Here is an 11456-nt window from a genome sequence, read left to right as displayed (position 1 = left end):
TCAGAATATCAGAGCTCAACTTGTCCCCACTTTTGGTGGTGGGAGATTTCTATTTCTAGAGTAATGCTGAACTTGCACTATTGTCCCCAATTCAGGATAGGTGTCACTGAAGGTGATGTCAGCCTGTGGTTTTAATATTTGGATGCCATCTGTCCTTTTTTTTTTTTTAAAGAAAAGTCTTTTTATTTCAAAGTGAATAATCCCCCCCAATTTATCTTCTTTGTATGATTTGAAAAAAAAAAATGTCTGGTACATGAACTTCTGATACATAGGAGTTTGAGTTTGTGCATGACATAGTTGAAAGAACCCTGGGTTGAGTCTTTGTCCAAGCACTGCAACTGATTGATTCTGTACCATCTGTCTTTTGAAGGTGAAGCAGATAGATATATTCTAGGGAGCTGTTGATGAAATCACTGAGACAGGGCCTGGCTTATTTGAAAGTACATTATAACAACTATTGGCAAATTTATTTTGATAATCTCTCTTCAAAAAGAAAGCTCTGGGGAGTATGACAAGCATCATGAAGTACCACTTTCTTACTGACAATAACCTAATTATTATTATCATAGTTATTATTCCACAGAGGTTTATTTGCAAACTTTAAGTGGCAGGTATTTTTTGTCCGGTTTCCTGCCGGATATCAGGTGTTCCTTCCACTGTCTTGGCTAATAATACCTATAAACAAATTTGGTAATGAGCCTGCCATTCTCTGAACAAACATTCCCATGATACAGAGTGCCAAAAGATGACTGAAGGTCAAGGGACTGAATTAGGGCTACGAGGTCAGCATCCCTGCTGGATCGGATATAGGGCAAACATTACTATGTTCTTCATATTCATAATCTCTCATATTCTCAAGAAAACGTCAAGGTAAACATAATGATCCCATTTCAGAGACTGAGATATTAAAGATTTGGGAGGTCACGTGATTTGACCAAGGTCATCAGTAAGCGGCACAACCTATTTCAGACAAACACCTTTCTGACCTATCACCCCAACATATTGTCTGATTCCAATTTCCACAGACAAACCACAAACTTGATTTGGTAGCCTCCCATCTTTGGAAGGAGCTCCTTTGAGAAATCTGAATGCTAAGTAAATTCCTCTTTAATTTTTGGGTTGTGGCTACCATAAAAGGGCGGGGACATACGGGTAGGAGTTTGCTTTTCTCTCTCCTGACCACAGCTATGCGTTTCGGGAGCTCCCAAACATCGACACTGTGCTGTATCAGCCCGCAGCTGTGGGATGCCTTCCAGAAAAGACGTTTATTTTCACTGACCCTTACTCTCCATGCTTTAGTTTTGTTTCATTTTTTTATGGGCTTAAGTGTGAACAATCACCATCCACATGAAATATTCCAGCTGCTTCTGGAGCTCTTTGGAATCTAAATTCTGAAAGCCATCGTCTGCCCTGCTCTCTTGCCCTTACCCTTCTGTCTCTGAGGGAAGAACTCTAAGGACAGGAACAAGCCTGGGAGGGAAAATATAATCCAGATTCCTGGACCCTTGGCAGCTGAGAGGGACTAGCTGTTAGGATGATCAGAAGACACAGAACGCCCTTCCCATCTGCTCCTGTTTATTTCCCTACTGGTCCTCTTGTGAATTTCAAAACTTGCTTTCTAAGTGATTCTCATTTGGTCCCAAGCAAAAGGCCCCAAGGCTTCTGTCAGGAGCTACAACTTTCCATCTGATGAGAAGGGAATGAGATATACTGGATACATTCCCAGTGTGTGGTATTGCATTATGCACTTTAATAAAACTTCTTGAAAATGGAGATAAAATTCACATTACATGTTCTTTCTTTCTTTCTTTCTTTCTTTCTTTCTTTCTTTCTTTCTTTCTTTCAGAAGGCTCCATGCCCAGAATGGAGCCCAATATTGGGCTCAAACTCATAGTCATGAGATCAAGAGCTGAGCCAAGATCAAGAGTGGGACACTTAACTGACAGAGCCACCCAGGTGCCCCGAACAATCATCTTCAATACAATCAGTGGCTTATATTCTGTGTCTTGGGAAATCACTAGGGGACAGCTGCTACTACTATATAGAACTCATTCACTTGATAAAGTACAACTCTTCAAGATCTTAGTAGTCATTAGCCCCTGGGAGTAGATAAAATTGAGATTCTTGATTTCTTGTAGCCCATCAACCCTGCCTGCTTCACCTTCTTAATTCTATTGCTGAAGCCTTCCTTTGCTCTTATATAGCTCCACACTTTGATATACTTTACATTGCTTCCGTAACCTAGAAAACTCTCCTCAAGGCAGCCCTTCCTCCCACAAACATGACTTCATGGGCTTAGAAAACCTCCACTCACCCACCAGAAACTTTAGAAGACAAACTGATGATAGATATATATGCTACATTTAAAGGACTTCATTAATCAGGAATAATTTCTTTTTTTAAAGATTTTATTTATTTATTAATTTGAGAGAGACATAGAGAGTGAGTGTGGGAAGAGGCAGACAGAGAATTCCCAAACAGACTTCACGCTGAGTGTGAAGCCTGATGCGGGGCTCAATCCCAGGACCCTGAGATCATGACCTGAGCCAAAACCAAGAGCTTAACCGATGGGAGCCACCCAGGTGCCCCTAATCAGAAATATTTTCTTGAAGAAATGAAAATGTGAGTGATTATTAGCATTGTTTGAAAAACCAAAAATGGAAGTAATGGCAATATCCATAAACCTAAGACTAGCTAAATAACCACGCTCCTGCCATAGAATATAATATTTTGAAGTGGTTAAATAGAAGGGAGCTATCTATACACGTGCATGGGAAGATAGCCACCTAGTTTATATAATTTGCTGAGTACCTCCTTGCTTTTTACCTGGATTGATCAATTCACTCACTGAATCGTCACAAAATCACTAAGGAACAGCAGTATTACCCCATATGATAGATGAGGAACTTAGCATATAAGAAGGTGAAATCATTTGCCCAACGTCACCCTGTTAGTGAAGAGGCATGATTTAATCCTAGGAATTTTAATGCCCTACATAGTTCTTCTAAATTTTAGGCTGTATTGTAGGTCTTGAAGAATGTACATCAAATTGTTAACTTCATTTCCTTGGAAGGCAGTAGCATATTCATACGGACATCTCTGCATTCCCAACAGAGCACGGGGAGTTTTTTTGCATTGCCTAATTGGCTGATGTCACTAGGCCCTACTTAGAGGGTGGAGACATGAAAGGGGACATTCCTATTGATGTTCTGGGTCCAAATACCAGGCTCATAGTGTAACTCTGCGAGCCCCAACGTCTGGGACAAAGACCTTCTGAAAGGAACTGCTACGGCAGAACTAGATTCTCACAATCACACACTTACGGATCTCACTTGGGCTCACTAGCTCCCAGTCACGATTCCCCACCACTTCCTCTCATCTTGGCAGTGCCTGTACCTCGCTGTTTTGTTTTTACCTCTTTTAAGATGTGGGGTTCTCCTTTTCAGAATATCAGAGCTCAACTTGTCCCCACTTTTGGTGGTGGGAGATTTCTATTTCTAGAGTAATGCTGAACTTGCACTATTGTCCCCAATTCAGGATAGGTGTCACTGAAGGTGATGTCAGCCTGTGGTTTTAATATTTGGATGCCATCTGTCCTTTTTTTTTTTTTAAAGAAAAGTCTTTTTATTTCAAAGTGAATAATCCCCCCCAATTTATCTTCTTTGTATGATTTGAAAAAAAAAAATGTCTGGTACATGAACTTCTGATACATAGGAGTTTGAGTTTGTGCATGACATAGTTGAAAGAACCCTGGGTTGAGTCTTTGTCCAAGCACTGCAACTGATTGATTCTGTACCATCTGTCTTTTGAAGGTGAAGCAGATAGATATATTCTAGGGAGCTGTTGATGAAATCACTGAGACAGGGCCTGGCTTATTTGAAAGTACATTATAACAACTATTGGCAAATTTATTTTGATAATCTCTCTTCAAAAAGAAAGCTCTGGGGAGTATGACAAGCATCATGAAGTACCACTTTCTTACTGACAATAACCTAATTATTATTATCATAGTTATTATTCCACAGAGGTTTATTTGCAAACTTTAAGTGGCAGGTATTTTTTGTCCGGTTTCCTGCCGGATATCAGGTGTTCCTTCCACTGTCTTGGCTAATAATACCTATAAACAAATTTGGTAATGAGCCTGCCATTCTCTGAACAAACATTCCCATGATACAGAGTGCCAAAAGATGACTGAAGGTCAAGGGACTGAATTAGGGCTACGAGGTCAGCATCCCTGCTGGATCGGATATAGGGCAAACATTACTATGTTCTTCATATTCATAATCTCTCATATTCTCAAGAAAACGTCAAGGTAAACATAATGATCCCATTTCAGAGACTGAGATATTAAAGATTTGGGAGGTCACGTGATTTGACCAAGGTCATCAGTAAGCGGCACAACCTATTTCAGACAAACACCTTTCTGACCTATCACCCCAACATATTGTCTGATTCCAATTTCCACAGACAAACCACAAACTTGATTTGGTAGCCTCCCATCTTTGGAAGGAGCTCCTTTGAGAAATCTGAATGCTAAGTAAATTCCTCTTTAATTTTTGGGTTGTGGCTACCATAAAAGGGCGGGGACATACGGGTAGGAGTTTGCTTTTCTCTCTCCTGACCACAGCTATGCGTTTCGGGAGCTCCCAAACATCGACACTGTGCTGTATCAGCCCGCAGCTGTGGGATGCCTTCCAGAAAAGACGTTTATTTTCACTGACCCTTACTCTCCATGCTTTAGTTTTGTTTCATTTTTTTATGGGCTTAAGTGTGAACAATCACCATCCACATGAAATATTCCAGCTGCTTCTGGAGCTCTTTGGAATCTAAATTCTGAAAGCCATCGTCTGCCCTGCTCTCTTGCCCTTACCCTTCTGTCTCTGAGGGAAGAACTCTAAGGACAGGAACAAGCCTGGGAGGGAAAATATAATCCAGATTCCTGGACCCTTGGCAGCTGAGAGGGACTAGCTGTTAGGATGATCAGAAGACACAGAACGCCCTTCCCATCTGCTCCTGTTTATTTCCCTACTGGTCCTCTTGTGAATTTCAAAACTTGCTTTCTAAGTGATTCTCATTTGGTCCCAAGCAAAAGGCCCCAAGGCTTCTGTCAGGAGCTACAACTTTCCATCTGATGAGAAGGGAATGAGATATACTGGATACATTCCCAGTGTGTGGTATTGCATTATGCACTTTAATAAAACTTCTTGAAAATGGAGATAAAATTCACATTACATGAAATTCACCATTTTCACCATTTTCAAGCATCCAGTGAAGTGTTTTTCAGAACACTCAAATGTTGTGCACTATCTGATTTCGGAATTTTTCCTTCACATCATGCCACTGAATCCCATCAACAATACCGTGAAGCAGATGTTCCATTTACACCTGACAGATGAGGAAATGGAGACTCAGAGACCTGAAGTGACAAAGGTTACAAAGGTGTAAAGTGGTGGAACTGGGATGTACATACCAGAGTTCCTCACTTCAAAACTTGACCTCAGCCTGTTCACCAGACACTGCTCATAGCAAGGTTGCTGTCTACATGGAGATGTCTAATCGCCATTAAAAGCTATGTCTTGCTTCTTATAAGAAACCCAGAAAATCAGATGGAGGAGAAATAGTTCGTGGCATCAAGCTTAAAAACCTATCAGGGAAAAATGAGATACCAGAAGATGGCAATCTGTAACTTAGGATGGGCATAGGAGGATTATGACTTTGACATAAACAATGCAGAGTTGTTTATAAATTTATAAATTTATAAATGAAAAAACCCAAAAAAAGAAAATCCAGTAAGAGTTCCCACCAGAAAGTCTACACTTGTGTTGGATCAGTATCTCACTATCTCCACCTTAGTCATGTCTGCAGATCTCTTCCATATATGTTACCCTGCTGGTTAAACAGTCTATACTTTTATCCACATATCAGTAGTTTAGCCAAGAAACTAAGCGGTTTGTGTAGGGCAAGGCCAGGTGAGTATAGTTGGGGACCACTAGTTGGGAAGAATGGCTCCAAGTGTGAGGAGAGGTCATGCCAGATGTGTGACCACTTAGCACTGGGGAGGCATGAACCCAGGAAAGAAAGACAAACAGCAGGAGAGACTCAAACATGGAGGGCTCTGATGTCTTACATCCCAAATGCTATAGGCAAAACCATAGAAGAGAGGGAAACCTGCACAGCCCCTGAGGCCACACCCAAACTTCTCTTACTTGAGCAACAGGAGTCCCAGATGCTTCCCCCTCCGTGTGGGTAACATTTTGTCTCTCAGAGATGCTACCCCTTCATTTCAGAGCCTGGTCCACATGTGAGTAATTCTCATCCTCTCTTCTCATGGGGCTGGAGGTGAAAACTGAAGGTCTTCCAGAAGGACTTTCATCTCCCTTTGGATCTAGAGGACTGACTTCAAGATCAGAGGTATGACTTTCTCCTCACTGCTGGTCTGGAAATTCCCTGGGGTTCTTGGTCTCCAAGTTTATGCTGGTTTGGGATCTGAGGTTTATATCTAAGCAGTCACCCTCAACTCTGTTTCCTCAATGGTTCCACCTTTAATTACATACACACTGTTTTAATCCCTTACTCTAAAACCACTGTACTTCCCAATTCAAAACAAAATATTTAAAAACACTCCCTTGAAGAATCAACATAGTAAAGATATTAATTCTTCCAAAATTTACCTATAGGATTAATGCAATTCCTATCAAAATCCCAGCAGATTTGTTTGGAGTTTTGTTTGTTTATTTGTAGATAGAGACATAGAGAAACTTATTCAGAAATTCATATGGAAAGGTAAAGGACTTAAAACAGGTAAAATAATTGTGAAAAAGAAGAAAAAAGGAGTCATCCGATCTGGTATTAGGGTAATTATATGACCACAGTAATCCAGACAGTGTGATACGGGCAGTGGATAAGGAAGAGCAAGGGAACAGAACAGAGAACCCCAATACAGATAGACCTCTATAAATATACCCAAATGATTTTTGACAAAGGAACAAAAGGAGAGCCTTTTTCACAATATGGTACTGGGGCAACTGGACATCCACAGGAAAAACAAACCCAAACAAACAAAAACCTTGACCTAAACTTACAAGTTGTATAAAAATTAACTCAAAACAAATCACAAAATTAAATGAAAAATGCAAAACAATAAAACTTTTAGGAAAAAAAAGGAAAACAATAAAATAATCAGGATCTATGATTATATTTTAAAAAATATTTAGACTTGACACTAAAAGCATAAACTCTGAGAGGAAAGTACAATAAATTAGACCTCATCAAGATTTTTAAAATTTGCCCTTCAAAGACCCTGATAAAAATATGAAGAGACAAGCTACTAGGGGAAAATATTTGCAAAACACATACTGGCAAAAGACTAATTTTTAGACTATAAAGAGAATTGTTGAAATCCAAGAGAAAAAAAAAAAACTAACAAAAACAATTCAATTAGAAAGTTCATGAAAGACATGAAGAGATTTCACCAAAGAGGATATGCTGATGGTGGATAAGTACATGAAAAGATGTTCAATGTCACTAGCTAATTGGGAAATGCAAATTAAAATCACAATGAGATATCATTACACACCAATCAGAATGACTAAAATTTCCTGTAAAATTAAATATTCAACTAATTTATATAACTCAGCAATTACACTCTTGACATTTATCTTGGAGAAATGAAAAGTTCACATAAAACTCTACATGAATGTTCACAGAAGCTCTACTCATAGTAGACAAAACCTATAAACAACCCAAATGTTCTCCAACAGGTGAATGGTTAAGCACACTGTGGCACACCTATCCCCTAAATACTATGCAGCAATGAAAAAAGGAATGAACTATTGTTACACATCACAGCCAGGATGGATCTCAGGGGAATTATGCTGAATGACAACAGCCAATCTCAAAATGGCCCATACTATGTAATTCCATTTATATAACATTCTTATAATAACAAAATTACAGAAACGAAGAATAGGTTAGTAGTTACCAAGCTTTAGGATTGGGGTGGGGGATGGGCAGGCATAGCTATAAAGGAATAAGAAAGAAGCCTAATATGATGGAAAAATGTTGCATCTTGATTCGACTGAGGTGGTGGTTATGCAAATCTATGCACATGATGAACCTGTATATACCTTTATTCACACACACAAACTGGTACCTAGATGATTAGGAAAACCTGACTAAACTCTGTGAATTTATCAAAGACCATTTCCTTATATTGACCATTGTACACAGTTATACAAGGTGCCACCATTACGGGAAAGGGGGCAAAGGATATATGGGACCTTCCCATACATTCTCTCACAACTTCCTGTGAGTCCATGATGACCTCAAAATAAAAGGTAAAAAATAAAAATTCCCGGGAGCAAAATTTCTCTACAAATTGATTCCCATTTTTTTCCTCCAATGGAGAAACTTGCCTCCTATGCTTCTTTCTCTCCTTAATTCTATCACTTACCATCTCATTTCCCTCCTACCAATTCATTCTAATTATTTTCCTGGAGATCTCTGGCAATGAGTTCGTCTGTTCTCCGTCTTCCAGAGGGATTTGAACATGCAGCGCATGTTCACTAAACTCTGTCCTGAAGAACGCTAATTTGATTAAAGATATTTGAGTAGGAAAATGGATAACGGAATCTGTTATTCTAATAATTTCTAAAATGTGGAGTGAAGCAACTTGCTTTACTACTAAATTTCTGAGAGCCTTTAATAAGGTGATTTACTTCATGAGTCTCTAAGAATGTCAGAGCTCAAAGTAATCCCCTAAGTATCTTTCCACATAAGCTTTCTTTCAAGGAGCTAATTCATGGGGCTGGTGTTCCATATGAGACCACTTTTGGAAATTTTGCTATGCAGCATATATCCCCAACACCCCTATATGCCCCAATGCACTTACACATCATTCTGTTTATGCACTCTTTCTATGACCTTTGTGCTTCTTCATGATTCATGCTATCGGTTCCATTAAAGTCTCTCTAAAGTCTCATTATATTTCTTCCTCGCAACGTCCCATCCTGTTTCCCAAACTATGACCTTTATTGTTTCATGAGGTTCAGTATTCAGACGCACATCTTTTTATTCTGCTTGCTCAGTGTTGGTGTCAAATTTCATGGTTTCATTTATCTTCATGGGGCGGCTTTAAATTTGTTTCATTAGTGATACCCTGCTTCTCTAATACCCACTCACGTATCCAACCAATAAGTGGACATCTCCATTTCAGTGCTGTGAAAAAAACCCCTCCAAACCAACTTGTTCAAAGATGAACTGTAATTTCCCAATCATGTTTGTTACATACTGAATGTCTGTATCTCCCCAAAATCCCTATGTTAAAGCTCTAACCCCCAATATAATGATATTTGGAGGTGACACCTTTGGGAAGTAATTAGGTTTAGATGAGCTCATGAGGGTAGGACCCCCATGATGGGATTAGTGTCCTTATAAGAAGAGGAAGGCCGACCAGAGCTCTCACTCTCTCTGCCATGTAAGGAACAGCAGGAAAGTAGCCATCTTTGATCCAGAAGAGGAACCCTGCCAGGAGTAGAATCAACTGGCACTTTGATCTTAGACTTCCCAGCACCCAGAACTGTGAGAAATGAATGTCTGTTGTTTAAGACTGCTGTGGTGTTTTGTTATAGTGGCCAGAGCTAAGATTCTAAGATTCTTCTCAGTTTCCTCATTTCAGGAAAAGCCACCTCCACCAGCCATTCCTCTAAATGAGATATCTGGAAGTGCTTCTGGACCCCTACTGCCCCCCTCTTCAAATCAGTATTAGAACTAGTATTTACAGAGTACCAGTACTTTCCATGTGAATTAGGTAGTAATTACCCATCCCCTTAAGGAAAACATGATTTAGATATTAAGTTCATACTAAAACAGAAGTAATGGCCTTATGTCATAAAACCCTGTCAAACACTAAAACCCAGAGTCTTTTCATATCACCATTCTATTTCCTTTAAACTTAATCTTCCCACCACCTCTAATATCATTCTCCCCCTTCTATTTCCGTTGCAGTTCCTCATGGTTTCTTTCTTAAACACCTGCAACAATTTCCTTAGCTGGCTTTTCACCTTCAGTCTTTCCCTTCTCTATTTAATATTTCACACCACCACCGGATTTTCATGATCTTCAGAAACATTTATTGGCTTCTATCAGACACTGAATTGTTTATAATTTTTAACCTGGAATTTTAAAATTTTAAATGACTTACAATATGTTTCACCTTCTATCTCCATCTGTATATGTAAAATTGCACTATTTCTCTCTCTCTCTCTCTCTTTTATCAAGCCCTCCCCTTTCTAACTACTTATTTATATCTATGCTTCTGGTTTACACATTTATTTACTGGTGTCAGAATCTCTAGATTGGAAGCTCTGGATCCTACTCCTAGTCTTTATCTCACTTAATCTTTTAACAAATTGTACAAAATAACCTGAAGAGCTGTTACAAACATATGTGGAGAGGAAAACAGATGGGAAAGAGTGTGGTAGCAAGAAGAGATTAATGTGAATTCAAGTCACTGCCCACATTCAGATCTAGAAGGAGCTTTAGAAGTGAGTGGAAGGATGGATGCATTGATAACAGGCATACATGTCGAGGTGGCAGATCGCAGTGTGTGTTATAGAATGAGCCTCAAATATGTGAAAAAAAAAAAACCCACAAAAAACAAAAACACTTACTTAACTTTCTACATCACCCAGCCTAAGATACCAAACAGGGAGAACTGCCTTTGGTAATCTACTGATGAAGGTATGAAGGTCCTAGTGCTTCCCAACCCCTAATTTTCAAATTCCCCCTCATTTCTGCCACCTTTGGAGTAAGACTCGCTTCCACACGAAACAAAAAGATACATTGAAAGACCATAAAACCAATGGCAGGATATATTTTTCTGCCTCACCACTGGATTTCCTACAGACTTTAGTTTCCTTATCAGTAAACTGAAGAAACTGGGTAAAATAATGTAGAAGGCTCACCCTCACCCTGATATGCTGATTCTCTGGGCTTCTGGCTATGACTCAGCTGTTAGGGAAGCTTTTTGCTCATGTAGCGTCTACTAGATTGACCTCAGAGTATCAGGAATCATTTCCTGCATGGGCAGGATGGGACTGTGGAGTCTCGGTAGATCACCTGTATCTATCAGACCTTCCCTTGGGCAGCCCACCGATCTGCTTCATTTCTACTGCAGGAGTGGTCCCCTAAGATGGGAGACTAATGTTCCAGGAACTTTATTATGGGGCATTCTTGGGATCATCACCAGGGGAAGGGTAAGGAAGAAAGCAGAACTGAACAGATGGAGAAGTCAAGCGCATTGTGGTCTCAACAAAGGATTTCAGTGACTTCAAGTGCAGCTCTGAAACTTGAAGTTTGGAACGGAGGGATAGGACTTAAAAACACCGTGTCAACCAGACCCTAGTTACTGGCTGCTCCAGTGAAGCAAAGCAGTACTCTTTAGCCAAGACACTTCC

This window comes from Enhydra lutris, unplaced genomic scaffold (genome assembly GCF_002288905.1).
Source record: "Enhydra lutris kenyoni isolate GAN:26980312 unplaced genomic scaffold, ASM228890v2 scaffoldscaffold30, whole genome shotgun sequence".
Taxonomy (NCBI): Eukaryota; Metazoa; Chordata; class Mammalia; order Carnivora; family Mustelidae; genus Enhydra; species Enhydra lutris.
Note: the sequence above shows the minus strand (reverse complement) of the source record.